Source organism: Lepisosteus platostomus, chromosome 15 (assembly GCF_059453375.1).
Source record: "Lepisosteus platostomus isolate fLepPlt1 chromosome 15, fLepPlt1.hap1, whole genome shotgun sequence".
In the NCBI taxonomy this organism is placed as follows: Eukaryota; Metazoa; Chordata; class Actinopteri; order Semionotiformes; family Lepisosteidae; genus Lepisosteus; species Lepisosteus platostomus.
Genome location: NC_142625.1, coordinates 315,001 through 341,319, shown reverse-complemented (window position 1 = coordinate 341,319; position 26,319 = coordinate 315,001). Strand labels below are relative to the sequence as shown.

Here is a 26,319-nt window from a genome sequence, read left to right as displayed (position 1 = left end):
GCTGCCAGATGTCCTTGGGCACACCCAGGAGCGCTGGCCTATCTGTTATCATGATTGTCCGATACATCAGTCTGTGGCTCAGCACTATCTCTCTGTCCCGTACCTCTGGGTGTGCCCTCAGCCACTGCACTGCGTGGCGGTAGTGCAGTGGGAGTCGCTCCGCCTTCGGGGTCACGTTCGTCCAGGCGGCCAGGTGTCGCATATTCGCCGCCAGCCAGAGGCTCACGAACCGGCCGCACAGGTGGGGCGGGTTGCCGTGCAGGATGACGCACAGGTTGGCGACAAAGATGCAGTCCAGCTTCACTGGGAAGTCCGGGATCCCTCTGCCTCCTTCCTCTACGGGTCTGCACATATCCGTTCGGCGGATGCGTTCATATGAGCGGCCCCAGACGAATGCGAAGATTGTCCTCACCAGCTCTCTTCTCTTTCTCACAGGTAGGGGGTACACTACCGCCAGGTGAAGTAACAAGGGCAGGATCTCCACCTTCAGCACCAGCGCCTTCCCTATCCACGTCAGGGATCGATGCTGCCAAAGGCCCAGCTTCTGCTTGGTCTTCCGGAACCTGGCCTCCCAGTTCAGTCCTGAGGGGTCCGAGGTGTGAAATAGGACCCCCAGGATTTTCACCGGGTCTGTTGTCTGCTTCAGTCCCCCGATGATCTCCGGTGCGTATGACCAGGTTCCAAAAAGCTTCACCAGGCTCTTGGCGCGATTCAGTTGGGCGCCGGTGCCTCTGGAGTAGGCCTCCACGATGTCCAACACTCTCCCCAGACTCCTGTCAGAGCTGAGGAAGAGTGTCACGTCGTCCGCGTAGGCCGCGATTTTTGCTTCCTGCCCTCCTCCACCTGGCACTTTGATTCCTACCACACCGGGATCCTTCCGTAACTGGTCCAGTAGGAGTTCCAAGAAGATGACGTACAGCAGGGGTGAGAGTGGACAGCCCTGTCGCACACCACACTTTACCGAAATCCTCCTCCCTACTGCTCCGTTGACGCTTACCCGGGATGTAGCACCATTGTAAAGTACCTCTATCCACCTGACGAAATCGTCAGGCAGTCCTTTCTTTCTCAGGAGCGCCCACAGGATCCCGTGGTGGACCCGGTCGAACGCCTTTGCCTGGTCTAAACTCACCAGCATGAGCGGCAGGCCTCTGTCCTCAACCCAGGCGATGGTGTCCCGGATCAGCTGCAGGGTCCAGCTGATCTTCCGGCCTGCCACGCCACATGTCTGGTCTGCTCCGACCAGCGCCGGCATTACCGTTCTCAGGCGGCCGCCCAGCACCCTGGCCAAGATCTTATAGTCTGTGCACAGGAGCTGGATCGGCCTCCAGTTTCCCAGGTCCGCCTTGTCTCCTCCCTTGAAGATCAGAGAAACGACGCCGGTCTTCATCGAGAGGCCCAGTTCATTGCTGTCCAGGGCCTCATTGAAAACCTTCACCAGAAAAGGCTCCAGTTGGTCCCAGAAGGTACAGTAGAATTCCGCTGGTAGGCCATCGACACCGGGGACGGTGCCCTTCTTCAATCCAAGCAATGCTGTTTTTATTTCCGCCCCCGTCACGGGCCCGACCAGCGAGGCAGAGTCGTCCACCACCTTCTCCACACCTTCCAGGAGCCTCTCCTTGATGCTGGCGTCGATCTCCTTCTCCTGAAACAAGGCTGCATAGAACCCTGTGGCACACTCCAACATCCCGGGTAAGTCCGTGGCTGCAGTCCCATCCTCGCGCCGTATGCTCTCGAAACAGCTGCGCTCCTGCTGTCTTTTCACGGCGCTGAAGAACTGGGGTGAGCATTGTTCTTCTCCCTCTCTCCAAACTCCCCTCAGTCTGAAAAGATAGTTTTTTGCTCTCTGCAGCCACGTGTCTCTTAGCAGGCTCCTGATGTTTGCGATCTTCTCGCCACTGTAAGCACCCCCCTGGTTCAGCTGCTCGTACAGTGCTTCTAGCTCTTCTTGGAGCTGGGCGCACTGGCGTTCCTCCAGACTCCGCCGGATCCAGCAGTATCGCCTGGTGACCGTTGCGAGAGTCTGCTTGCACGATTCCCACCAGTGCACCGCAGAGCTAAAGAGCTCCCTTCTCTTCACGAGGTCTTTCAGCACTGTTCCGATCTTCCTTCGGTATCTCTCCTCTCGTAAGACTTGTTTATTCAGCTTCCAGTATCCAGCCTGGAAGCGCGGGTCCTCAACACCGAAGGAGACCGCGAGCAGCCGATGGTCCGAGAACCAGGTAGGGGTCACTTGCCTGCTTAGCGTTGTCCACTTCACAGTAGAGAGGATGTAGTCGAGACGTCTAAAACTCCCTCTTCCGTTGTCCCAAGTGTGGTGTGCAACGTTTTGGAACCCGTCTTGAAGTCTGTAATCCTTAATCAAGGACCTCAACAGATGAACTCCCTGGCCGTGCGAGTCTCCTAGGTCGATGTTGAAGTCGCCGCCCACAATCAGCTCTCTGTTGGTATACAGCACGGGCTCCAGGTCTTTCAAAAAGGAGCCCTGCTGCCTTCTGTCTGCTGGGGCGTACACGTTGACTACCCTAATCTTCACACCCTTCCAGGTTCCGTCCACCACCAGCAGACGTCCAGGAATCACCGAGCTGACTGTTTGGGCGGCGAACCCTGGCGAGCCGCACAGGATGCCCACACCAGAGGAGTTCACCCCTCCGACGCTCCACCACGAGGGACCCCTCCTCCACTCCCTCCGAAGGGTCCTCACGTCGTTGAGGTCCTTGAGGTGGACTTCCTGCAAAAAAATCAAGTCCAAGTTCCTTCTAGACAGGTAAGAAAAAACCGCCACTCTTTTGTCCTGCTTTCTCAGACCCCTTACGTTAGCCGTTGCTACCGTAAGGGTCATGGCGGTTCTCGAGGGGGGCTGTCACTCTCCATTCCTTCCAGGCGGCTGAAATCGGGGGAACTCGCCGTCCCTGCTGTACTCACCGAACTCTCATCCCCGGTGTCCATAAACTGGACATCCTGCGGGCTGTCCACGAGCCCTTGCTCCGGAGTAGGTGTTGCCGGCTGGCAGGTGATTAAGGGGCTGCCTTCCTCGTTCATGTCTTGTGCCACCGAAAAGACGCTCCGTGTTACCACTTCTCCCTGCCCTGGTGGGAGAGAGTCCGAGGAGCTTTCGGCTTCTGAATCACTCAGGCCCGACAAGCATCCCTCTTCCTCATCCATCCCTTCCGAGTCTGCCAGATCTCCTGGGTCTTCTTCCTGGCCTTCCTCCTCAGCCGTCCTCTTCTTCTTCTCTTGTGTCTCCTGCTGGCGCTTTTCCGCCCTCTGTCTCTTCGACCTCCTCTTCTTCCCCGCGCCCTGCAGGGTCACCATCCCCTCCTCCTCGGCTGGTGCTGGAGCTGGCGCTGCAGTTCTCCCCCCCCCCTTCAGGGGGCGCCCTCGTCTTACCACCTCCACCCAAGTTCCGGCCCCTCCGTCTGCTCCCCGCGATGTTCCCGCCTGTTCGCCATCTGATCCCTGCTGGTCGACATCCGATCCCCACGATGTTCCGGGTCGCTCGCCGTCCTCTTCTGCCGGGCGCTCCTCCTTCTCTTGTTCCTTCTCCGGTTGTCTTCCCCCCTTCTTCGGTCCCTTACGGGCCCCGCTACCCGCCGGCTGGTTTTCCCCCTCGCTCTTTTCGTCTTCCTGCTGCATCCACTCCTTTACTGCCCTGTCTATTTCCTTGCCCCTCTTCTCACACTGCCGGAATAGGTGCCCCGATTCCCCACACAGGGAGCACTCCTTTACCGGGCAACTTCGTGTGTCATGCCCCGATCGGTTGCACTTTCTGCACTTTTCTGCGTCGCACGCCCCCTCTCGGTGCCCGAAGGCCCGGCACTTTCTACAAAATTCCGGCTGATCCCAGTAGTATAAGTACCCCCTACCTCCTCCAATTGAGAAAGTGGCTGGTGGGTGGGTAAGTCCGTCCGGTGTTCCGTTGTCCCCCCGCCGTAACTCCACCAGGTACCGACGCTTCCCTGTCCACACAGTACGCGTGTCGCTGAGCACTGATGGTCCCACCAACACCTCCGCGTATCTGCGTAGGAAAGTCGTCACGTCGGCGTCTGAAACGAACGGGTCGAACATATGTAAGACCACCCACCTCTTGCTGTCGCACTGTAATCCGCCGCATTCATAATCCCGCAATCCGCCGTCCTTGATGAGCTTTGTGCACTTCCCCACCACTCTCTTGTGGATATCCGCGCTCATAAACGTGGCATCAATAAACTTCTGTGGCCGGTTCCCTTGCACACACTTAATTTCCGGTACCTTCAGCCCCAAAGCTCCGAACAGAATCTCGTCTTCAAATTGCTCCCTTCCAGGTGGCACCGTCTCCGGCTTCCAATGGAAGCGGACAGTCCACTTAACGCTGGGGTCCATCCCAGCCCTCCTCGCCTCTCCAGGCTCCGCAGCCATGGTTGAAGCAGCCTTTCGGCTGCAAACAGCCCCCACGAGAGCCTGGTGCAAAAACAAAAGTACCGACGTCCAAGGGTCCAAAAAACGTTGTCCAAAAGGCAGTCCGGGTTCCAGTTCCAAAAAGGCAATCCAAAGGCGTATCCTCTCGGGTGTTGTCCTCTCGCTCGTTTCTCCCTCGACCTCTGACCTTAGCCAAAAGGCCGAGAAGCGATGCCCACAAAGGCGCGGACCGACGCGCGGGCGTTCCGCTGGCGCACAGTGGCGCAGGCCGACTCCTCTGGAGCCCGGGACCCGCGCAGCCGCCGGCCTCCCTGCAGCCAGAGGCCTGCCGCGGGACTCTGCTCCCCCTCTCTCTTGCCTGCCCGCCTGCCTTCCTGCCAGTCCCGGGCGGGGGCCCTGCTCTTTGATCTTCTGTCAACGGCCCGACAACGACCGCAGCCGCAGGGGGCGCCAGCCGCCCGGCCTCCTTAGCTTAGGCCCCTCCCACCGGCAGCAGCTGCGCCCAACCGGCTGCAAGCGAAAGCCGAGCGCCAGCACCTGCGGGCAGAGGCAAGGGGCAGCTCTCTCTCGGGAGGGAGGGACGGGGACGCGCGCGCGCGCGCACACACGCCTGCCTGCCTGCCTGCCGAAAAAAAAGAAAGAAAAGGTGGATATACTAAGTTTTTGGGAGGGAAAACGCCCAGCTGTCGAAAGGGGCCCGCCTGCAGGGACGGGGACGGACACACACACAAGCAAGCAAGCAAGCAAGCAAGCAAGCAAGCCACGCCTGCCTCCCTGGGAAAAGGCTGAAAAACCTAAGTTTTTTGGAGGGAAAACGCACGGGAGCCGAAAAGGGGGCCGGCCTGCTTGCCCAGAGAGTCGAGACGCGGGAAAGCGCACAGAGGGAGCACGGGAACCGAGAGGGCGAGAGAGAGACAGAACACAGAGACACACAGATGGACGAGGGACGAGGGACGAGACCCGAGAAGAAGGAGCTCCAGTCCACTCCGCTTGCTTGCTCGCTCGCTCGCTCGCTCGCTCGCTCGCTCGCTAGCTAGCTAGCTAGCTACCTACCTACGTCTGTCTTTTCACCGCTGAGAGAAGGTGGTGCACCGCTCCCGGAGGCGCTGCAATACCGGGCCGATGCGTGGAGAGGACGGAGCAAGCTCCTGATCCAGCTCCCTGTTCCAAAAATCCGTTTAATATGTGGTCCCCCGATGGGGGACGTATCAGATATTAAACTGATAAGAACAGATACTACACTTGATCTTAGCCAAAAGGCCGAGAAGCGATGCCCACAAAGGCGCGGACCGACGCGCGGGCGTTCCGCTGGCGCACAGTGGCGCAGGCCGACTCCTCTGGAGCCCGGGACCCGCGCAGCCGCCGGCCTCCCTGCAGCCAGAGGCCTGCCGCGGGACTCTGCTCCCCCTCTCTCTTGCCTGCCCGCCTGCCTTCCTGCCAGTCCCGGGCGGGGGCCCTGCTCTTTGATCTTCTGTCAACGGCCCGACAACGACCGCAGCCGCAGGGGGCGCCAGCCGCCCGGCCTCCTTAGCTTAGGCCCCTCCCACCGGCAGCAGCTGCGCCCAACCGGCTGCAAGCGAAAGCCGAGCGCCAGCACCTGCGGGCAGAGGCAAGGGGCAGCTCTCTCTCGGGAGGGAGGGACGGGGACGCGCGCGCGCGCGCACACACGCCTGCCTGCCTGCCTGCCGAAAAAAAAGAAAGAAAAGGTGGATATACTAAGTTTTTGGGAGGGAAAACGCCCAGCTGTCGAAAGGGGCCCGCCTGCAGGGACGGGGACGGACACACACACAAGCAAGCAAGCAAGCAAGCAAGCAAGCAAGCCACGCCTGCCTCCCTGGGAAAAGGCTGAAAAACCTAAGTTTTTTGGAGGGAAAACGCACGGGAGCCGAAAAGGGGGCCGGCCTGCTTGCCCAGAGAGTCGAGACGCGGGAAAGCGCACAGAGGGAGCACGGGAACCGAGAGGGCGAGAGAGAGACAGAACACAGAGACACACAGATGGACGAGGGACGAGGGACGAGACCCGAGAAGAAGGAGCTCCAGTCCACTCCGCTTGCTTGCTCGCTCGCTCGCTCGCTCGCTCGCTCGCTCGCTAGCTAGCTAGCTAGCTACCTACCTACGTCTGTCTTTTCACCGCTGAGAGAAGGTGGTGCACCGCTCCCGGAGGCGCTGCAATACCGGGCCGATGCGTGGAGAGGACGGAGCAAGCTCCTGATCCAGCTCCCTGTTCCAAAAATCCGTTTAATATGTGGTCCCCCGATGGGGGACGTATCAGATATTAAACTGATAAGAACAGATACTACACTTGATCTTAGCCAAAAGGCCGAGAAGCGATGCCCACAAAGGCGCGGACCGACGCGCGGGCGTTCCGCTGGCGCACAGTGGCGCAGGCCGACTCCTCTGGAGCCCGGGACCCGCGCAGCCGCCGGCCTCCCTGCAGCCAGAGGCCTGCCGCGGGACTCTGCTCCCCCTCTCTCTTGCCTGCCCGCCTGCCTTCCTGCCAGTCCCGGGCGGGGGCCCTGCTCTTTGATCTTCTGTCAACGGCCCGACAACGACCGCAGCCGCAGGGGGCGCCAGCCGCCCGGCCTCCTTAGCTTAGGCCCCTCCCACCGGCAGCAGCTGCGCCCAACCGGCTGCAAGCGAAAGCCGAGCGCCAGCACCTGCGGGCAGAGGCAAGGGGCAGCTCTCTCTCGGGAGGGAGGGACGGGGACGCGCGCGCGCGCGCACACACGCCTGCCTGCCTGCCTGCCGAAAAAAAAGAAAGAAAAGGTGGATATACTAAGTTTTTGGGAGGGAAAACGCCCAGCTGTCGAAAGGGGCCCGCCTGCAGGGACGGGGACGGACACACACACAAGCAAGCAAGCAAGCAAGCAAGCAAGCAAGCCACGCCTGCCTCCCTGGGAAAAGGCTGAAAAACCTAAGTTTTTTGGAGGGAAAACGCACGGGAGCCGAAAAGGGGGCCGGCCTGCTTGCCCAGAGAGTCGAGACGCGGGAAAGCGCACAGAGGGAGCACGGGAACCGAGAGGGCGAGAGAGAGACAGAACACAGAGACACACAGATGGACGAGGGACGAGGGACGAGACCCGAGAAGAAGGAGCTCCAGTCCACTCCGCTTGCTTGCTCGCTCGCTCGCTCGCTCGCTCGCTCGCTCGCTAGCTAGCTAGCTAGCTACCTACCTACGTCTGTCTTTTCACCGCTGAGAGAAGGTGGTGCACCGCTCCCGGAGGCGCTGCAATACCGGGCCGATGCGTGGAGAGGACGGAGCAAGCTCCTGATCCAGCTCCCTGTTCCAAAAATCCGTTTAATATGTGGTCCCCCGATGGGGGACGTATCAGATATTAAACTGATAAGAACAGATACTACACTTGATCTTAGCCAAAAGGCCGAGAAGCGATGCCCACAAAGGCGCGGACCGACGCGCGGGCGTTCCGCTGGCGCACAGTGGCGCAGGCCGACTCCTCTGGAGCCCGGGACCCGCGCAGCCGCCGGCCTCCCTGCAGCCAGAGGCCTGCCGCGGGACTCTGCTCCCCCTCTCTCTTGCCTGCCCGCCTGCCTTCCTGCCAGTCCCGGGCGGGGGCCCTGCTCTTTGATCTTCTGTCAACGGCCCGACAACGACCGCAGCCGCAGGGGGCGCCAGCCGCCCGGCCTCCTTAGCTTAGGCCCCTCCCACCGGCAGCAGCTGCGCCCAACCGGCTGCAAGCGAAAGCCGAGCGCCAGCACCTGCGGGCAGAGGCAAGGGGCAGCTCTCTCTCGGGAGGGAGGGACGGGGACGCGCGCGCGCGCGCACACACGCCTGCCTGCCTGCCTGCCGAAAAAAAAGAAAGAAAAGGTGGATATACTAAGTTTTTGGGAGGGAAAACGCCCAGCTGTCGAAAGGGGCCCGCCTGCAGGGACGGGGACGGACACACACACAAGCAAGCAAGCAAGCAAGCAAGCAAGCAAGCCACGCCTGCCTCCCTGGGAAAAGGCTGAAAAACCTAAGTTTTTTGGAGGGAAAACGCACGGGAGCCGAAAAGGGGGCCGGCCTGCTTGCCCAGAGAGTCGAGACGCGGGAAAGCGCACAGAGGGAGCACGGGAACCGAGAGGGCGAGAGAGAGACAGAACACAGAGACACACAGATGGACGAGGGACGAGGGACGAGACCCGAGAAGAAGGAGCTCCAGTCCACTCCGCTTGCTTGCTCGCTCGCTCGCTCGCTCGCTCGCTCGCTCGCTAGCTAGCTAGCTAGCTACCTACCTACGTCTGTCTTTTCACCGCTGAGAGAAGGTGGTGCACCGCTCCCGGAGGCGCTGCAATACCGGGCCGATGCGTGGAGAGGACGGAGCAAGCTCCTGATCCAGCTCCCTGTTCCAAAAATCCGTTTAATATGTGGTCCCCCGATGGGGGACGTATCAGATATTAAACTGATAAGAACAGATACTACACTTGATCTTAGCCAAAAGGCCGAGAAGCGATGCCCACAAAGGCGCGGACCGACGCGCGGGCGTTCCGCTGGCGCACAGTGGCGCAGGCCGACTCCTCTGGAGCCCGGGACCCGCGCAGCCGCCGGCCTCCCTGCAGCCAGAGGCCTGCCGCGGGACTCTGCTCCCCCTCTCTCTTGCCTGCCCGCCTGCCTTCCTGCCAGTCCCGGGCGGGGGCCCTGCTCTTTGATCTTCTGTCAACGGCCCGACAACGACCGCAGCCGCAGGGGGCGCCAGCCGCCCGGCCTCCTTAGCTTAGGCCCCTCCCACCGGCAGCAGCTGCGCCCAACCGGCTGCAAGCGAAAGCCGAGCGCCAGCACCTGCGGGCAGAGGCAAGGGGCAGCTCTCTCTCGGGAGGGAGGGACGGGGACGCGCGCGCGCGCGCACACACGCCTGCCTGCCTGCCTGCCGAAAAAAAAGAAAGAAAAGGTGGATATACTAAGTTTTTGGGAGGGAAAACGCCCAGCTGTCGAAAGGGGCCCGCCTGCAGGGACGGGGACGGACACACACACAAGCAAGCAAGCAAGCAAGCAAGCAAGCAAGCCACGCCTGCCTCCCTGGGAAAAGGCTGAAAAACCTAAGTTTTTTGGAGGGAAAACGCACGGGAGCCGAAAAGGGGGCCGGCCTGCTTGCCCAGAGAGTCGAGACGCGGGAAAGCGCACAGAGGGAGCACGGGAACCGAGAGGGCGAGAGAGAGACAGAACACAGAGACACACAGATGGACGAGGGACGAGGGACGAGACCCGAGAAGAAGGAGCTCCAGTCCACTCCGCTTGCTTGCTCGCTCGCTCGCTCGCTCGCTCGCTCGCTCGCTAGCTAGCTAGCTAGCTACCTACCTACGTCTGTCTTTTCACCGCTGAGAGAAGGTGGTGCACCGCTCCCGGAGGCGCTGCAATACCGGGCCGATGCGTGGAGAGGACGGAGCAAGCTCCTGATCCAGCTCCCTGTTCCAAAAATCCGTTTAATATGTGGTCCCCCGATGGGGGACGTATCAGATATTAAACTGATAAGAACAGATACTACACTTGATCTTAGCCAAAAGGCCGAGAAGCGATGCCCACAAAGGCGCGGACCGACGCGCGGGCGTTCCGCTGGCGCACAGTGGCGCAGGCCGACTCCTCTGGAGCCCGGGACCCGCGCAGCCGCCGGCCTCCCTGCAGCCAGAGGCCTGCCGCGGGACTCTGCTCCCCCTCTCTCTTGCCTGCCCGCCTGCCTTCCTGCCAGTCCCGGGCGGGGGCCCTGCTCTTTGATCTTCTGTCAACGGCCCGACAACGACCGCAGCCGCAGGGGGCGCCAGCCGCCCGGCCTCCTTAGCTTAGGCCCCTCCCACCGGCAGCAGCTGCGCCCAACCGGCTGCAAGCGAAAGCCGAGCGCCAGCACCTGCGGGCAGAGGCAAGGGGCAGCTCTCTCTCGGGAGGGAGGGACGGGGACGCGCGCGCGCGCGCACACACGCCTGCCTGCCTGCCTGCCGAAAAAAAAGAAAGAAAAGGTGGATATACTAAGTTTTTGGGAGGGAAAACGCCCAGCTGTCGAAAGGGGCCCGCCTGCAGGGACGGGGACGGACACACACACAAGCAAGCAAGCAAGCAAGCAAGCAAGCAAGCCACGCCTGCCTCCCTGGGAAAAGGCTGAAAAACCTAAGTTTTTTGGAGGGAAAACGCACGGGAGCCGAAAAGGGGGCCGGCCTGCTTGCCCAGAGAGTCGAGACGCGGGAAAGCGCACAGAGGGAGCACGGGAACCGAGAGGGCGAGAGAGAGACAGAACACAGAGACACACAGATGGACGAGGGACGAGGGACGAGACCCGAGAAGAAGGAGCTCCAGTCCACTCCGCTTGCTTGCTCGCTCGCTCGCTCGCTCGCTCGCTCGCTCGCTAGCTAGCTAGCTAGCTACCTACCTACGTCTGTCTTTTCACCGCTGAGAGAAGGTGGTGCACCGCTCCCGGAGGCGCTGCAATACCGGGCCGATGCGTGGAGAGGACGGAGCAAGCTCCTGATCCAGCTCCCTGTTCCAAAAATCCGTTTAATATGTGGTCCCCCGATGGGGGACGTATCAGATATTAAACTGATAAGAACAGATACTACACTTGATCTTAGCCAAAAGGCCGAGAAGCGATGCCCACAAAGGCGCGGACCGACGCGCGGGCGTTCCGCTGGCGCACAGTGGCGCAGGCCGACTCCTCTGGAGCCCGGGACCCGCGCAGCCGCCGGCCTCCCTGCAGCCAGAGGCCTGCCGCGGGACTCTGCTCCCCCTCTCTCTTGCCTGCCCGCCTGCCTTCCTGCCAGTCCCGGGCGGGGGCCCTGCTCTTTGATCTTCTGTCAACGGCCCGACAACGACCGCAGCCGCAGGGGGCGCCAGCCGCCCGGCCTCCTTAGCTTAGGCCCCTCCCACCGGCAGCAGCTGCGCCCAACCGGCTGCAAGCGAAAGCCGAGCGCCAGCACCTGCGGGCAGAGGCAAGGGGCAGCTCTCTCTCGGGAGGGAGGGACGGGGACGCGCGCGCGCGCGCACACACGCCTGCCTGCCTGCCTGCCGAAAAAAAAGAAAGAAAAGGTGGATATACTAAGTTTTTGGGAGGGAAAACGCCCAGCTGTCGAAAGGGGCCCGCCTGCAGGGACGGGGACGGACACACACACAAGCAAGCAAGCAAGCAAGCAAGCAAGCAAGCCACGCCTGCCTCCCTGGGAAAAGGCTGAAAAACCTAAGTTTTTTGGAGGGAAAACGCACGGGAGCCGAAAAGGGGGCCGGCCTGCTTGCCCAGAGAGTCGAGACGCGGGAAAGCGCACAGAGGGAGCACGGGAACCGAGAGGGCGAGAGAGAGACAGAACACAGAGACACACAGATGGACGAGGGACGAGGGACGAGACCCGAGAAGAAGGAGCTCCAGTCCACTCCGCTTGCTTGCTCGCTCGCTCGCTCGCTCGCTCGCTCGCTAGCTAGCTAGCTAGCTAGCTACCTACCTACGTCTGTCTTTTCACCGCTGAGAGAAGGTGGTGCACCGCTCCCGGAGGCGCTGCAATACCGGGCCGATGCGTGGAGAGGACGGAGCAAGCTCCTGATCCAGCTCCCTGTTCCAAAAATCCGTTTAATATGTGGTCCCCCGATGGGGGACGTATCAGATATTAAACTGATAAGAACAGATACTACACTTGATCTTAGCCAAAAGGCCGAGAAGCGATGCCCACAAAGGCGCGGACCGATGCGCGGGCGTTCCGCTGGCGCACAGTGGCGCAGGCCGACTCCTCTGGAGCCCGGGACCCGCGCAGCCGCCGGCCTCCCTGCAGCCAGAGGCCTGCCGCGGGACTCTGCTCCCCCTCTCTCTTGCCTGCCCGCCTGCCTTCCTGCCAGTCCCGGGCGGGGGCCCTGCTCTTTGATCTTCTGTCAACGGCCCGACAACGACCGCAGCCGCAGGGGGCGCCAGCCGCCCGGCCTCCTTAGCTTAGGCCCCTCCCACCGGCAGCAGCTGCGCCCAACCGGCTGCAAGCGAAAGCCGAGCGCCAGCACCTGCGGGCAGAGGCAAGGGGCAGCTCTCTCTCGGGAGGGAGGGACGGGGACGCGCGCGCGCGCGCACACACGCCTGCCTGCCTGCCTGCCGAAAAAAAAGAAAGAAAAGGTGGATATACTAAGTTTTTGGGAGGGAAAACGCCCAGCTGTCGAAAGGGGCCCGCCTGCAGGGACGGGGACGGACACACACACAAGCAAGCAAGCAAGCAAGCAAGCAAGCAAGCCACGCCTGCCTCCCTGGGAAAAGGCTGAAAAACCTAAGTTTTTTGGAGGGAAAACGCACGGGAGCCGAAAAGGGGGCCGGCCTGCTTGCCCAGAGAGTCGAGACGCGGGAAAGCGCACAGAGGGAGCACGGGAACCGAGAGGGCGAGAGAGAGACAGAACACAGAGACACACAGATGGACGAGGGACGAGGGACGAGACCCGAGAAGAAGGAGCTCCAGTCCACTCCGCTTGCTTGCTCGCTCGCTCGCTCGCTCGCTCGCTCGCTCGCTAGCTAGCTAGCTAGCTACCTACCTACGTCTGTCTTTTCACCGCTGAGAGAAGGTGGTGCACCGCTCCCGGAGGCGCTGCAATACCGGGCCGATGCGTGGAGAGGACGGAGCAAGCTCCTGATCCAGCTCCCTGTTCCAAAAATCCGTTTAATATGTGGTCCCCCGATGGGGGACGTATCAGATATTAAACTGATAAGAACAGATACTACACTTGATCTTAGCCAAAAGGCCGAGAAGCGATGCCCACAAAGGCGCGGACCGACGCGCGGGCGTTCCGCTGGCGCACAGTGGCGCAGGCCGACTCCTCTGGAGCCCGGGACCCGCGCAGCCGCCGGCCTCCCTGCAGCCAGAGGCCTGCCGCGGGACTCTGCTCCCCCTCTCTCTTGCCTGCCCGCCTGCCTTCCTGCCAGTCCCGGGCGGGGGCCCTGCTCTTTGATCTTCTGTCAACGGCCCGACAACGACCGCAGCCGCAGGGGGCGCCAGCCGCCCGGCCTCCTTAGCTTAGGCCCCTCCCACCGGCAGCAGCTGCGCCCAACCGGCTGCAAGCGAAAGCCGAGCGCCAGCACCTGCGGGCAGAGGCAAGGGGCAGCTCTCTCTCGGGAGGGAGGGACGGGGACGCGCGCGCGCGCGCACACACGCCTGCCTGCCTGCCTGCCGAAAAAAAAGAAAGAAAAGGTGGATATACTAAGTTTTTGGGAGGGAAAACGCCCAGCTGTCGAAAGGGGCCCGCCTGCAGGGACGGGGACGGACACACACACAAGCAAGCAAGCAAGCAAGCAAGCAAGCAAGCCACGCCTGCCTCCCTGGGAAAAGGCTGAAAAACCTAAGTTTTTTGGAGGGAAAACGCACGGGAGCCGAAAAGGGGGCCGGCCTGCTTGCCCAGAGAGTCGAGACGCGGGAAAGCGCACAGAGGGAGCACGGGAACCGAGAGGGCGAGAGAGAGACAGAACACAGAGACACACAGATGGACGAGGGACGAGGGACGAGACCCGAGAAGAAGGAGCTCCAGTCCACTCCGCTTGCTTGCTCGCTCGCTCGCTCGCTCGCTCGCTCGCTCGCTAGCTAGCTAGCTAGCTACCTACCTACGTCTGTCTTTTCACCGCTGAGAGAAGGTGGTGCACCGCTCCCGGAGGCGCTGCAATACCGGGCCGATGCGTGGAGAGGACGGAGCAAGCTCCTGATCCAGCTCCCTGTTCCAAAAATCCGTTTAATATGTGGTCCCCCGATGGGGGACGTATCAGATATTAAACTGATAAGAACAGATACTACACTTGATCTTAGCCAAAAGGCCGAGAAGCGATGCCCACAAAGGCGCGGACCGACGCGCGGGCGTTCCGCTGGCGCACAGTGGCGCAGGCCGACTCCTCTGGAGCCCGGGACCCGCGCAGCCGCCGGCCTCCCTGCAGCCAGAGGCCTGCCGCGGGACTCTGCTCCCCCTCTCTCTTGCCTGCCCGCCTGCCTTCCTGCCAGTCCCGGGCGGGGGCCCTGCTCTTTGATCTTCTGTCAACGGCCCGACAACGACCGCAGCCGCAGGGGGCGCCAGCCGCCCGGCCTCCTTAGCTTAGGCCCCTCCCACCGGCAGCAGCTGCGCCCAACCGGCTGCAAGCGAAAGCCGAGCGCCAGCACCTGCGGGCAGAGGCAAGGGGCAGCTCTCTCTCGGGAGGGAGGGACGGGGACGCGCGCGCGCGCGCACACACGCCTGCCTGCCTGCCTGCCGAAAAAAAAGAAAGAAAAGGTGGATATACTAAGTTTTTGGGAGGGAAAACGCCCAGCTGTCGAAAGGGGCCCGCCTGCAGGGACGGGGACGGACACACACACAAGCAAGCAAGCAAGCAAGCAAGCAAGCAAGCCACGCCTGCCTCCCTGGGAAAAGGCTGAAAAACCTAAGTTTTTTGGAGGGAAAACGCACGGGAGCCGAAAAGGGGGCCGGCCTGCTTGCCCAGAGAGTCGAGACGCGGGAAAGCGCACAGAGGGAGCACGGGAACCGAGAGGGCGAGAGAGAGACAGAACACAGAGACACACAGATGGACGAGGGACGAGGGACGAGACCCGAGAAGAAGGAGCTCCAGTCCACTCCGCTTGCTTGCTCGCTCGCTCGCTCGCTCGCTCGCTCGCTCGCTCGCTAGCTAGCTAGCTAGCTACCTACCTACGTCTGTCTTTTCACCGCTGAGAGAAGGTGGTGCACCGCTCCCGGAGGCGCTGCAATACCGGGCCGATGCGTGGAGAGGACGGAGCAAGCTCCTGATCCAGCTCCCTGTTCCAAAAATCCGTTTAATATGTGGTCCCCCGATGGGGGACGTATCAGATATTAAACTGATAAGAACAGATTTTTTTTTTTTTTTTTTTTTATTATAAAAGAGTACAAAAAACCGTCACATTATACTACCCACCAATGTCCTCACACCCATGTGATCAAACCCTTCCACCTTTCTTTCGATGCTGCGAACCCCCATCTGATAATGTCCCATCTGATCCGACGGGTTATGTCCGTCTTCACCCGTCTGTGGATTCCGGCGACCGACACCTCCACCCCGTGCCTGATCAGTTCAGTTCGGGCATCCCACACGAAGATTTTCGTGATGCTGATCAGGAGCCACAGGAGGAAGCTCGTATTCCAGTTGCGGGAACCGGGTACGCCCTTCATCACTGTGCGCAGTGACAGCGAGCCATCCAGACCAACCTGTGCGAAAAGCCGTTTGCTCGAACTCCAGACTCTCTGCACAAACCCGCACTCCCAAAATACGTGACTCACGGTCTCTTCACCTGTGCAGCCATGTCTTGGGCACTGACTCTGTTTCGCCAGGCCATGAGCATGCATCACTGCCCTCACCGCCATACGACCCCATACTCCAAGCCAGTTCAGATCCTTGAGCTTATTGTCCAGGCCCTTGGGTTGGGCCTGCTGCCAGATCTCTCTTGACACACCCGGAATCGCTGGCCGCTCTGACGTCAGGATGATTTTGTACATCAGTCGGTGATTTAGCGTTGTCGTGCCTTCTTTGACCTCCGGGTGCGCCCGCAGCCACCGCACTGCGTGACGGTAGTGCGGTGGGAGTCGCTCTGCCTTTGGGGTCCTGTTGTTCCAGACGGTCAAGTGACGCATGCTCGCCGTGAGCCAAAGGCTCACAAATCGACTGCACAGGTGGGGCGGGTTTTCGTGCAGGATCACACACAGGCTGGCCGTAAACGCACAGTCCAGTTTTACTGGAAAATCCACGATCCCCCTCCCACCATCTTCTATGGGCCTGCACATATCTGGTCTCTTAATGCGCTCATAGGTTTGACCCCACACGAACCCGAAAATAAGCCTGGTCAGCTCCTTCCGTTTTCCGACAGGTAGGGGGTACACTACCGCCAGGTGAAGCAGAAGGGGCAGGATCTCAACCTTCAGCACCAGCGCCTTCCCGATCCACGTCAAGGACCGCTTCTGCCAAAGGCCCAGTTTCTGACTCACTTTCCGGAACCTGGCCTCCCAGTTCAGGGTGGGGGGGTCCGAGTTGTGAAAAAGGACCCCCAGGATTTTCATCGGCCCTGTCGTCCTCGTTAAGCCACCCAAGGTCTTTGGTTCACACAACCAGGTCCCGAACAGCTTCACCAGGCTTTTGGCACGGTTCAAACGGGCGCCGGTGCCTCTAGAAAAATCCTCCACAATGGCCAGGGCTCTTCCCAAGCTACTTTCAGAGCTCAGGAAGAGCGTGACGTCATCCGCGTAGGCGGCGATCTTGACCGCCTGCCCCCCGCCACCTGGCACTTGAATGCCTTGTACTCCGGGGTCTTTCCGTAGCTCGTCCAACAACAGTTCCAGGAAAATGACGTACAACAGGGGAGAAAGCGGACAGCCTTGTCGCACACCACAGCTTACAGGGATGCTCCTTCCTACTACGCCGTTGACACATACCCGGGATTTGGCACCATTATATAGCGCCTTGACCCAATTGACGAATGTCTCCGGTAGGCCTTTCTTGCGCAAGAGTGCCCACAAGATCTCATGATGGACCCGGTCGAAAGCCTTCGTCTGATCCAGGCTCACCAGCATGAGTGGCAGGCCTCTGTCCTCCACCCAAGCGATGACATCTCGGGTCAGCTGGAGGTTCCAGCTGATCTTGCGTCCTGCCACGCTGCATGTCTGGTCCGCCCGGACCATCACTGGCATTACCGTTCTCAGGCGGCCTCCCAACACCCTGGCCAAGATCTTGTAGTCAGTGCACAGGAGCTGGATAGGCCGCCAATTCCCCAGGTCCGCCCTGTCTCCTCCTTTGTAGAGCAAGGAGACGATGCCGGTCTGCATACTAGAACCCAGGCTGCCCTTATCCAGGGCCTCGTTGAAAACCGGCACCAGGAAAGGCTCCAGTTGTTCCCAAAAGGCGTGGTAAAAGTCAGTCGGCAGGCCATCCGCGCCAGGGACAGTGCCCTTCTTCAGGCCGAGCATTGCGGTCTTGATTTCTGCCCCTGACACCGGCCCGACCAGTGTAGAGGGGTCCTCTACCACCTTCTCCACACCTTCCAGAAGCCTATCCCTGATGCTGGGATCCGTCTCCTTCTCCGCGAACAGGGTTGAGTAAAATCTTGTGGCACACTCCAGCATCCCGGGTATGTCCGTGGTTACAGTCCCGTCTTCCTTCCGAATGGCTTCAAAGAGCTTCCGCTCTTGTTTCTGCCGCACCACCCCAAAGAATTGGGGCGAGCAGCGTTCGTCTCCTTCCCGCCAAACTCCCTGAAGCCTAAAAAGGAAGTCTCTGGCTCTCTGTAACCACTTGTCTCTAAGCAGGCCTCTTACTTGTGCGATTCTCTCGCCGTTGAAGGCGCCCCCCTGGTTCAGCTGCTCGTACAGTGCCTCCAGCTCTTCTTGCAGTCTGGTACACTGGCGGTCCTCCAGGCTCCGCCGGATACAACAGTACCTCCTGGTGACCGAAGCGATGGTGTCTTTGCAGGCCTCCCACCAGTGTACCGCTGAACTAAAGAGTTCCCTCCTCTTCTCAAAGTCCTTCAGCACTGTCACAATCTTCTCTCGGTATCTCGCCTCTTGTAGAACCTGTTGGTTCAATTTCCAGTAGCCAGCCCGGAAACCGGGGTCCTCAATACCGAAAGAGACTGAGAGCAGCTGGTGGTCCGAGAACCAGGTAGGGGTCACCTGCCTGCTTAGAATCCTCCACTTTGCAGTAGAAAGGACGTAGTCCAGGCGTCTGAAAATTCCCTTTCCATCATCCCAGGTGTGGTGTGCAGTGTTGGCAAACCCGTCCCGCAGGCTGAAGTCCGTAATTAAGGACCTCAACAGGTGAACTCCCTCGCCGTGCGAATCCCCCAGGTCGATGTTGAAATCACCGCCCACGATCAGCTCTCTGTTGGTATACAGCAGGGGCTCCAAATCTCTCAAGAAGGAGCCCTGCTGACGTCTGTCTGCTGGGACGTACACACTGATAAGTCTAATCTTGATGTTTTTCCAGTTCCCGTCCACTACCAGCAGACGTCCTGGGATCACCGAGCTGACCGTGTGAGCGGTGAACCCTGGCGAACCGCACAGGATGCCGACGCCAGAGGAGTTCACCCCTCCGACGCTCCACCAAGAAGGACCCTTCCTCCACTCCTTCGAGAAGGTCCTGACGTCGTCAAGGCCCTTTAAATGGACTTCCTGGACAAAACACAAATCCAAGTTCCTGCGGGACAGGTACTTGAAGACTGCCGCTCGCTTCTCCCGTGCCCTCAAACCCCTCACGTTAGCAGTTGCTACCGTGAAGGTCATGGTGGATCTGGGGGGGCGTCACTCTCCATTCCTATTTCGGGGCCGGGCTCGGATGAGCTCTCCGCCCCTGATGTACTGCCGCTGTCAGATGTTTCCAGGAACTGTCGGGGCGTCCAAGGGCTCGCGTCCGACTCCTGCACAGGAGTGGGTGTGTCGGGCGCACCGCCAGTGTACGGGCTGTCGCCTGCCAGTGCAGCCAACGGCACTGAGAAGGCAGCCCGGCCAGGTCCATCCCCTTGTCCTGGGGGAAGAGATTCTACCGCGCTCTCAGGCTCCGAGTCGCTTGTCTCCGACTGGGGCTCTTCCTCCTCCATCCTCTCGGGTTCTGACGTCTCTTCCTGTAGATCTTCCAGCTCTGCTCTTTCCGCCGTCTTTTTCTTCTTCTCCTGAGTCGCCTTCTTTGCCTTCCCGTCCCGCTGCCGCTTTTGCTTCTTCATCCCCGAGGGCGCTAGGACCGTCATCCTCTCTTCCTCTAATGGCGCCATCACCACCGATGTTTCGACCGCCCTCGGGGCCTTCACCACGTCCGCCCATCTTGGGCCGGCACCTCCTGCCTCCCTTGATGTTCCCGGCCGTACGTCTGTCTCCGTCTCCAGTCCTCCTGTCTTCCCCTGTCCGGCCTCCAACTGTTGCCTTCCTCCTTTCCTCGCTTTCCTCCCGGAAAGCTCCCCCTCTTCTCTTGGGTCATCCTCCACCTGTTCTTCCCCCGCCAGAGCTGCCCCCTCATACAAGGCTCTGTTGTAGTCGGCATCTCTACGGTTGCACTGGCGGTACAGATGCCCCGTAGCACCACACAGCGAGCACTCCTTCGTTGGGCACCGCTGCGTTGTGTGGTCCCGGCTGTGACACTTCATACACTCCGTGGTCTTGCAAGCCTCTTCACGATGCCCATACTCCCGACATCTGCGGCAAAAATCTGGCTGGTTCCAGTAAAATAAGTACCCCCTACCTGAACCGATTGCGAAGGTGGCCGGTGGGTGGGAGAAGCCATCCTCGGACCTGGGCTCCTTGCGCAACTCGACTTCATATTTTCGTCTCCCCGCCCATACGGTCTTCCGATCCCGAATCGTCACAGGCCTGCTCACCACGTCCACATACCGCCGCAAAAAGGTGGTAACGTCGGCGTCGGGGATGAACGGGTTAAACATGTGGACTATCACCCACCTCTTGTTGTTTCCTTGCAGTCCTGTGCACTCATACTCACGGAGCTTCCCCTCTTGTTGGGCTTGCAGTACCTTTTTCACCGTGTTCTGGTAAATCCTGGCGTCCATGAAGGTGGTGTCCATGTATCGCTGTACCCGGTTCCCCTGCAAACATAGGATCTCCTCCACTGCAACTCCCAGATCCCTGAAAAGGACATCCTCTTCAAAGGCCTCTCTCCCAGGCATCTCCGTCTCCGCTCTCCAGTAAAAGCGGATGGTCCACTTCAGGTTGGGATCCCCGCCAGCCCTCCTCGCCATCCCGGGGTCCGCAGCCATCGTGAGCGCAGCCTTTCGGCTGCCGAAGCAGCCTACTCACCCCAAGTGAAACAAACAAACGTAGAAAACGCAGTCCACAATCCAAAAGGTAGTCCAAAATCCGGTCCGGGGTCCAAAATCCAAGTAGTCCTTCCGCACTCCAAATGTGGTGTTCTTTGTCCCTCCTCTTTCCTCGACCTTAGGCAAAAGGCCGAGAAGCGATGCCCACAAAGGCGCGGACCGACGCGCGGGCGTTCCGCTGGCGCACAGTGGCGCAGGCCGACTCCTCTGGAGCCCGGGACCCGCGCAGCCGCCGGCCTCCCTGCAGCCAGAGGCCTGCCGCGGGACTCTGCTCCCCCTCTCTCTTGCCTGCCCGCCTGCCTTCCTGCCAGTCCCGGGCGGGGGCCCTGCTCTTTGATCTTCTGTCAACGGCCCGACAACGACCGCAGCCGCAGGGGGCGCCAGCCGCCCGGCCTCCTTAGCTTAGGCCCCTCCCACCGGCAGCAGCTGCGCCCAACCGGCTGCAAGCGAAAGCCGAGCGCCAGCACCTGCGGGCAGAGGCAAGGGGCAGCTCTCTCTCGGGAGGGAGGGACGGGGACGCGCGCGCGCGCGCACACACGCCTGCCTGCCTGCCTGCCGAAAAAAAAGAAAGAAAAGGTGGATATACTAAGTTTTTGGGAGGGAAAACGCCCAGCTGTCGAAAGGGGCCCGCCTGCAGGGACGGGGACGGACACACACACAAGCAAGCAAGCAAGCAAGCAAGCAAGCAAGCCACGCCTGCCTCCCTGGGAAAAGGCTGAAAAACCTAAGTTTTTTGGAGGGAAAACGCACGGGAGCCGAAAAGGGGGCCGGCCTGCTTGCCCAGAGAGTCGAGACGCGGGAAAGCGCACAGAGGGAGCACGGGAACCGAGAGGGCGAGAGAGAGACAGAACACAGAGACACACAGATGGACGAGGGACGAGGGACGAGACCCGAGAAGAAGGAGCTCCAGTCCACTCCGCTTGCTTGCTCGCTCGCTCGCTCGCTCGCTCGCTCGCTCGCTAGCTAGCTAGCTAGCTACCTACCTACGTCTGTCTTTTCACCGCTGAGAGAAGGTGGTGCACCGCTCCCGGAGGCGCTGCAATACCGGGCCGATGCGTGGAGAGGACGGAGCAAGCTCCTGATCCAGCTCCCTGTTCCAAAAATCCGTTTAATATGTGGTCCCCCGATGGGGGACGTATCAGATATTAAACTGATAAGAACAGATACTACACTTGATCTTAGCCAAAAGGCCGAGAAGCGATGCCCACAAAGGCGCGGACCGACGCGCGGGCGTTCCGCTGGCGCACAGTGGCGCAGGCCGACTCCTCTGGAGCCCGGGACCCGCGCAGCCGCCGGCCTCCCTGCAGCCAGAGGCCTGCCGCGGGACTCTGCTCCCCCTCTCTCTTGCCTGCCCGCCTGCCTTCCTGCCAGTCCCGGGCGGGGGCCCTGCTCTTTGATCTTCTGTCAACGGCCCGACAACGACCGCAGCCGCAGGGGGCGCCAGCCGCCCGGCCTCCTTAGCTTAGGCCCCTCCCACCGGCAGCAGCTGCGCCCAACCGGCTGCAAGCGAAAGCCGAGCGCCAGCACCTGCGGGCAGAGGCAAGGGGCAGCTCTCTCTCGGGAGGGAGGGACGGGGACGCGCGCGCGCGCGCACACACGCCTGCCTGCCTGCCTGCCGAAAAAAAAGAAAGAAAAGGTGGATATACTAAGTTTTTGGGAGGGAAAACGCCCAGCTGTCGAAAGGGGCCCGCCTGCAGGGACGGGGACGGACACACACACAAGCAAGCAAGCAAGCAAGCAAGCAAGCAAGCCACGCCTGCCTCCCTGGGAAAAGGCTGAAAAACCTAAGTTTTTTGGAGGGAAAACGCACGGGAGCCGAAAAGGGGGCCGGCCTGCTTGCCCAGAGAGTCGAGACGCGGGAAAGCGCACAGAGGGAGCACGGGAACCGAGAGGGCGAGAGAGAGACAGAACACAGAGACACACAGATGGACGAGGGACGAGGGACGAGACCCGAGAAGAAGGAGCTCCAGTCCACTCCGCTTGCTTGCTCGCTCGCTCGCTCGCTCGCTCGCTCGCTCGCTAGCTAGCTAGCTAGCTACCTACCTACGTCTGTCTTTTCACCGCTGAGAGAAGGTGGTGCACCGCTCCCGGAGGCGCTGCAATACCGGGCCGATGCGTGGAGAGGACGGAGCAAGCTCCTGATCCAGCTCCCTGTTCCAAAAATCCGTTTAATATGTGGTCCCCCGATGGGGGACGTATCAGATATTAAACTGATAAGAACAGATACTACACTTGATCTTAGCCAAAAGGCCGAGAAGCGATGCCCACAAAGGCGCGGACCGACGCGCGGGCGTTCCGCTGGCGCACAGTGGCGCAGGCCGACTCCTCTGGAGCCCGGGACCCGCGCAGCCGCCGGCCTCCCTGCAGCCAGAGGCCTGCCGCGGGACTCTGCTCCCCCTCTCTCTTGCCTGCCCGCCTGCCTTCCTGCCAGTCCCGGGCGGGGGCCCTGCTCTTTGATCTTCTGTCAACGGCCCGACAACGACCGCAGCCGCAGGGGGCGCCAGCCGCCCGGCCTCCTTAGCTTAGGCCCCTCCCACCGGCAGCAGCTGCGCCCAACCGGCTGCAAGCGAAAGCCGAGCGCCAGCACCTGCGGGCAGAGGCAAGGGGCAGCTCTCTCTCGGGAGGGAGGGACGGGGACGCGCGCGCGCGCGCACACACGCCTGCCTGCCTGCCTGCCGAAAAAAAAGAAAGAAAAGGTGGATATACTAAGTTTTTGGGAGGGAAAACGCCCAGCTGTCGAAAGGGGCCCGCCTGCAGGGACGGGGACGGACACACACACAAGCAAGCAAGCAAGCAAGCAAGCAAGCAAGCCACGCCTGCCTCCCTGGGAAAAGGCTGAAAAACCTAAGTTTTTTGGAGGGAAAACGCACGGGAGCCGAAAAGGGGGCCGGCCTGCTTGCCCAGAGAGTCGAGACGCGGGAAAGCGCACAGAGGGAGCACGGGAACCGAGAGGGCGAGAGAGAGACAGAACACAGAGACACACAGATGGACGAGGGACGAGGGACGAGACCCGAGAAGAAGGAGCTCCAGTCCACTCCGCTTGCTTGCTCGCTCGCTCGCTCGCTCGCTCGCTCGCTCGCTAGCTAGCTAGCTAGCTACCTACCTACGTCTGTCTTTTCACCGCTGAGAGAAGGTGGTGCACCGCTCCCGGAGGCGCTGCAATACCGGGCCGATGCGTGGAGAGGACGGAGCAAGCTCCTGATCCAGCTCCCTGTTCCAAAAATCCGTTTAATATGTGGTCCCCCGATGGGGGACGTATCAGATATTAAACTGATAAGAACAGATACTACACTTGATCTTAGCCAAAAGGCCGAGAAGCGATGCCCACAAAGGCGCGGACCGACGCGCGGGCGTTCCGCTGGCGCACAGTGGCGCAGGCCGACTCCTCTGGAGCCCGGGACCCGCGCAGCCGCCGGCCTCCCTGCAGCCAGAGGCCTGCCGCGGGACTCTGCTCCCCCTCTCTCTTGCCTGCCCGCCTGCCTTCCTGCCAGTCCCGGGCGGGGGCCCTGCTCTTTGATCTTCTGTCAACGGCCCGACAACGACCGCAGCCGCAGGGGGCGCCAGCCGCCCGGCCTCCTTAGCTTAGGCCCCTCCCACCGGCAGCAGCTGCGCCCAACCGGCTGCAAGCGAAAGCCGAGCGCCAGCACCTGCGGGCAGAGGCAAGGGGCAGCTCTCTCTCGGGAGGGAGGGACGGGGACGCGCGCGCGCGCGCACACACGCCTGCCTGCCTGCCTGCCGAAAAAAAAGAAAGAAAAGGTGGATATACTAAGTTTTTGGGAGGGAAAACGCCCAGCTGTCGAAAGGGGCCCGCCTGCAGGGACGGGGACGGACACACACACAAGCAAGCAAGCAAGCAAGCAAGCAAGCAAGCCACGCCTGCCTCCCTGGGAAAAGGCTGAAAAACCTAAGTTTTTTGGAGGGAAAACGCACGGGAGCCGAAAAGGGGGCCGGCCTGCTTGCCCAGAGAGTCGAGACGCGGGAAAGCGCACAGAGGGAGCACGGGAACCGAGAGGGCGAGAGAGAGACAGAACACAGAGACACACAGATGGACGAGGGACGAGGGACGAGACCCGAGAAGAAGGAGCTCCAGTCCACTCCGCTTGCTTGCTCGCTCGCTCGCTCGCTCGCTCGCTCGCTCGCTAGCTAGCTAGCTAGCTACCTACCTACGTCTGTCTTTTCACCGCTGAGAGAAGGTGGTGCACCGCTCCCGGAGGCGCTGCAATACCGGGCCGATGCGTGGAGAGGACGGAGCAAGCTCCTGATCCAGCTCCCTGTTCCAAAAATCCGTTTAATATGTGGTCCCCCGATGGGGGACGTATCAGATATTAAACTGATAAGAACAGATACTACACTTGATCTTAGCCAAAAGGCCGAGAAGCGATGCCCACAAAGGCGCGGACCGACGCGCGGGCGTTCCGCTGGCGCACAGTGGCGCAGGCCGACTCCTCTGGAGCCCGGGACCCGCGCAGCCGCCGGCCTCCCTGCAGCCAGAGGCCTGCCGCGGGACTCTGCTCCCCCTCTCTCTTGCCTGCCCGCCTGCCTTCCTGCCAGTCCCGGGCGGGGGCCCTGCTCTTTGATCTTCTGTCAACGGCCCGACAACGACCGCAGCCGCAGGGGGCGCCAGCCGCCCGGCCTCCTTAGCTTAGGCCCCTCCCACCGGCAGCAGCTGCGCCCAACCGGCTGCAAGCGAAAGCCGAGCGCCAGCACCTGCGGGCAGAGGCAAGGGGCAGCTCTCTCTCGGGAGGGAGGGACGGGGACGCGCGCGCGCGCGCACACACGCCTGCCTGCCTGCCTGCCGAAAAAAAAGAAAGAAAAGGTGGATATACTAAGTTTTTGGGAGGGAAAACGCCCAGCTGTCGAAAGGGGCCCGCCTGCAGGGACGGGGACGGACACACACACAAGCAAGCAAGCAAGCAAGCAAGCAAGCAAGCCACGCCTGCCTCCCTGGGAAAAGGCTGAAAAACCTAAGTTTTTTGGAGGGAAAACGCACGGGAGCCGAAAAGGGGGCCGGCCTGCTTGCCCAGAGAGTCGAGACGCGGGAAAGCGCACAGAGGGAGCACGGGAACCGAGAGGGCGAGAGAGAGACAGAACACAGAGACACACAGATGGACGAGGGACGAGGGACGAGACCCGAGAAGAAGGAGCTCCAGTCCACTCCGCTTGCTTGCTCGCTCGCTCGCTCGCTCGCTCGCTCGCTCGCTAGCTAGCTAGCTAGCTACCTACCTACGTCTGTCTTTTCACCGCTGAGAGAAGGTGGTGCACCGCTCCCGGAGGCGCTGCAATACCGGGCCGATGCGTGGAGAGGACGGAGCAAGCTCCTGATCCAGCTCCCTGTTCCAAAAATCCGTTTAATATGTGGTCCCCCGATGGGGGACGTATCAGATATTAAACTGATAAGAACAGATACTACACTTGATCTTAGCCAAAAGGCCGAGAAGCGATGCCCACAAAGGCGCGGACCGACGCGCGGGCGTTCCGCTGGCGCACAGTGGCGCAGGCCGACTCCTCTGGAGCCCGGGACCCGCGCAGCCGCCGGCCTCCCTGCAGCCAGAGGCCTGCCGCGGGACTCTGCTCCCCCTCTCTCTTGCCTGCCCGCCTGCCTTCCTGCCAGTCCCGGGCGGGGGCCCTGCTCTTTGATCTTCTGTCAACGGCCCGACAACGACCGCAGCCGCAGGGGGCGCCAGCCGCCCGGCCTCCTTAGCTTAGGCCCCTCCCACCGGCAGCAGCTGCGCCCAACCGGCTGCAAGCGAAAGCCGAGCGCCAGCACCTGCGGGCAGAGGCAAGGGGCAGCTCTCTCTCGGGAGGGAGGGACGGGGACGCGCGCGCGCGCGCACACACGCCTGCCTGCCTGCCTGCCGAAAAAAAAGAAAGAAAAGGTGGATATACTAAGTTTTTGGGAGGGAAAACGCCCAGCTGTCGAAAGGGGCCCGCCTGCAGGGACGGGGACGGACACACACACAAGCAAGCAAGCAAGCAAGCAAGCAAGCAAGCCACGCCTGCCTCCCTGGGAAAAGGCTGAAAAACCTAAGTTTTTTGGAGGGAAAACGCACGGGAGCCGAAAAGGGGGCCGGCCTGCTTGCCCAGAGAGTCGAGACGCGGGAAAGCGCACAGAGGGAGCACGGGAACCGAGAGGGCGAGAGAGAGACAGAACACAGAGACACACAGATGGACGAGGGACGAGGGACGAGACCCGAG

The 26,319-nt window shown here is 61.2% G+C and overlaps 15 non-coding genes across 15 annotated transcripts; all 15 read right to left on the bottom strand.

The window, feature by feature from the left end:
• Window positions 1–5,476: 5,476 nt before the first annotated feature.
• Window positions 5,477–5,667, bottom strand: LOC148647323 (U2 spliceosomal RNA). Its single transcript, XR_015927355.1, has one exon. It is a non-coding gene; the product is annotated as a U2 spliceosomal RNA (small nuclear RNA).
• Window positions 5,668–6,536: 869 nt separating this feature from the next.
• On the bottom strand, window positions 6,537–6,727 carry LOC148647322 (U2 spliceosomal RNA). The gene has a single exon (XR_015927354.1). It is a non-coding gene; the product is annotated as a U2 spliceosomal RNA (small nuclear RNA).
• Window positions 6,728–7,596: 869 nt separating this feature from the next.
• Window positions 7,597–7,787, bottom strand: LOC148647321 (U2 spliceosomal RNA). The gene has a single exon (XR_015927353.1). It is a non-coding gene; the product is annotated as a U2 spliceosomal RNA (small nuclear RNA).
• Window positions 7,788–8,656: 869 nt separating this feature from the next.
• LOC148647320 (U2 spliceosomal RNA) lies at window positions 8,657–8,847 on the bottom strand. The gene has a single exon (XR_015927352.1). It is a non-coding gene; the product is annotated as a U2 spliceosomal RNA (small nuclear RNA).
• An 869-nt stretch (window positions 8,848–9,716) lies between these two features.
• LOC148647319 (U2 spliceosomal RNA) lies at window positions 9,717–9,907 on the bottom strand. The gene has a single exon (XR_015927351.1). It is a non-coding gene; the product is annotated as a U2 spliceosomal RNA (small nuclear RNA).
• Window positions 9,908–10,776: 869 nt separating this feature from the next.
• Window positions 10,777–10,967, bottom strand: LOC148647318 (U2 spliceosomal RNA). Its single transcript, XR_015927350.1, has one exon. It is a non-coding gene; the product is annotated as a U2 spliceosomal RNA (small nuclear RNA).
• An 869-nt stretch (window positions 10,968–11,836) lies between these two features.
• LOC148647317 (U2 spliceosomal RNA) lies at window positions 11,837–12,027 on the bottom strand. The gene has a single exon (XR_015927349.1). It is a non-coding gene; the product is annotated as a U2 spliceosomal RNA (small nuclear RNA).
• An 869-nt stretch (window positions 12,028–12,896) lies between these two features.
• LOC148647316 (U2 spliceosomal RNA) lies at window positions 12,897–13,087 on the bottom strand. Its single transcript, XR_015927348.1, has one exon. It is a non-coding gene; the product is annotated as a U2 spliceosomal RNA (small nuclear RNA).
• Window positions 13,088–13,956: 869 nt separating this feature from the next.
• Window positions 13,957–14,147, bottom strand: LOC148647315 (U2 spliceosomal RNA). Its single transcript, XR_015927347.1, has one exon. It is a non-coding gene; the product is annotated as a U2 spliceosomal RNA (small nuclear RNA).
• An 873-nt stretch (window positions 14,148–15,020) lies between these two features.
• On the bottom strand, window positions 15,021–15,208 carry LOC148647314 (U2 spliceosomal RNA). Its single transcript, XR_015926965.1, has one exon. It is a non-coding gene; the product is annotated as a U2 spliceosomal RNA (small nuclear RNA).
• Window positions 15,209–21,135: 5,927 nt separating this feature from the next.
• On the bottom strand, window positions 21,136–21,326 carry LOC148647313 (U2 spliceosomal RNA). Its single transcript, XR_015927346.1, has one exon. It is a non-coding gene; the product is annotated as a U2 spliceosomal RNA (small nuclear RNA).
• An 869-nt stretch (window positions 21,327–22,195) lies between these two features.
• LOC148647312 (U2 spliceosomal RNA) lies at window positions 22,196–22,386 on the bottom strand. Its single transcript, XR_015927345.1, has one exon. It is a non-coding gene; the product is annotated as a U2 spliceosomal RNA (small nuclear RNA).
• Window positions 22,387–23,255: 869 nt separating this feature from the next.
• Window positions 23,256–23,446, bottom strand: LOC148647311 (U2 spliceosomal RNA). The gene has a single exon (XR_015927344.1). It is a non-coding gene; the product is annotated as a U2 spliceosomal RNA (small nuclear RNA).
• An 869-nt stretch (window positions 23,447–24,315) lies between these two features.
• Window positions 24,316–24,506, bottom strand: LOC148647310 (U2 spliceosomal RNA). The gene has a single exon (XR_015927343.1). It is a non-coding gene; the product is annotated as a U2 spliceosomal RNA (small nuclear RNA).
• Window positions 24,507–25,375: 869 nt separating this feature from the next.
• LOC148647309 (U2 spliceosomal RNA) lies at window positions 25,376–25,566 on the bottom strand. Its single transcript, XR_015927342.1, has one exon. It is a non-coding gene; the product is annotated as a U2 spliceosomal RNA (small nuclear RNA).
• Window positions 25,567–26,319: the final 753 nt, after the last annotated feature.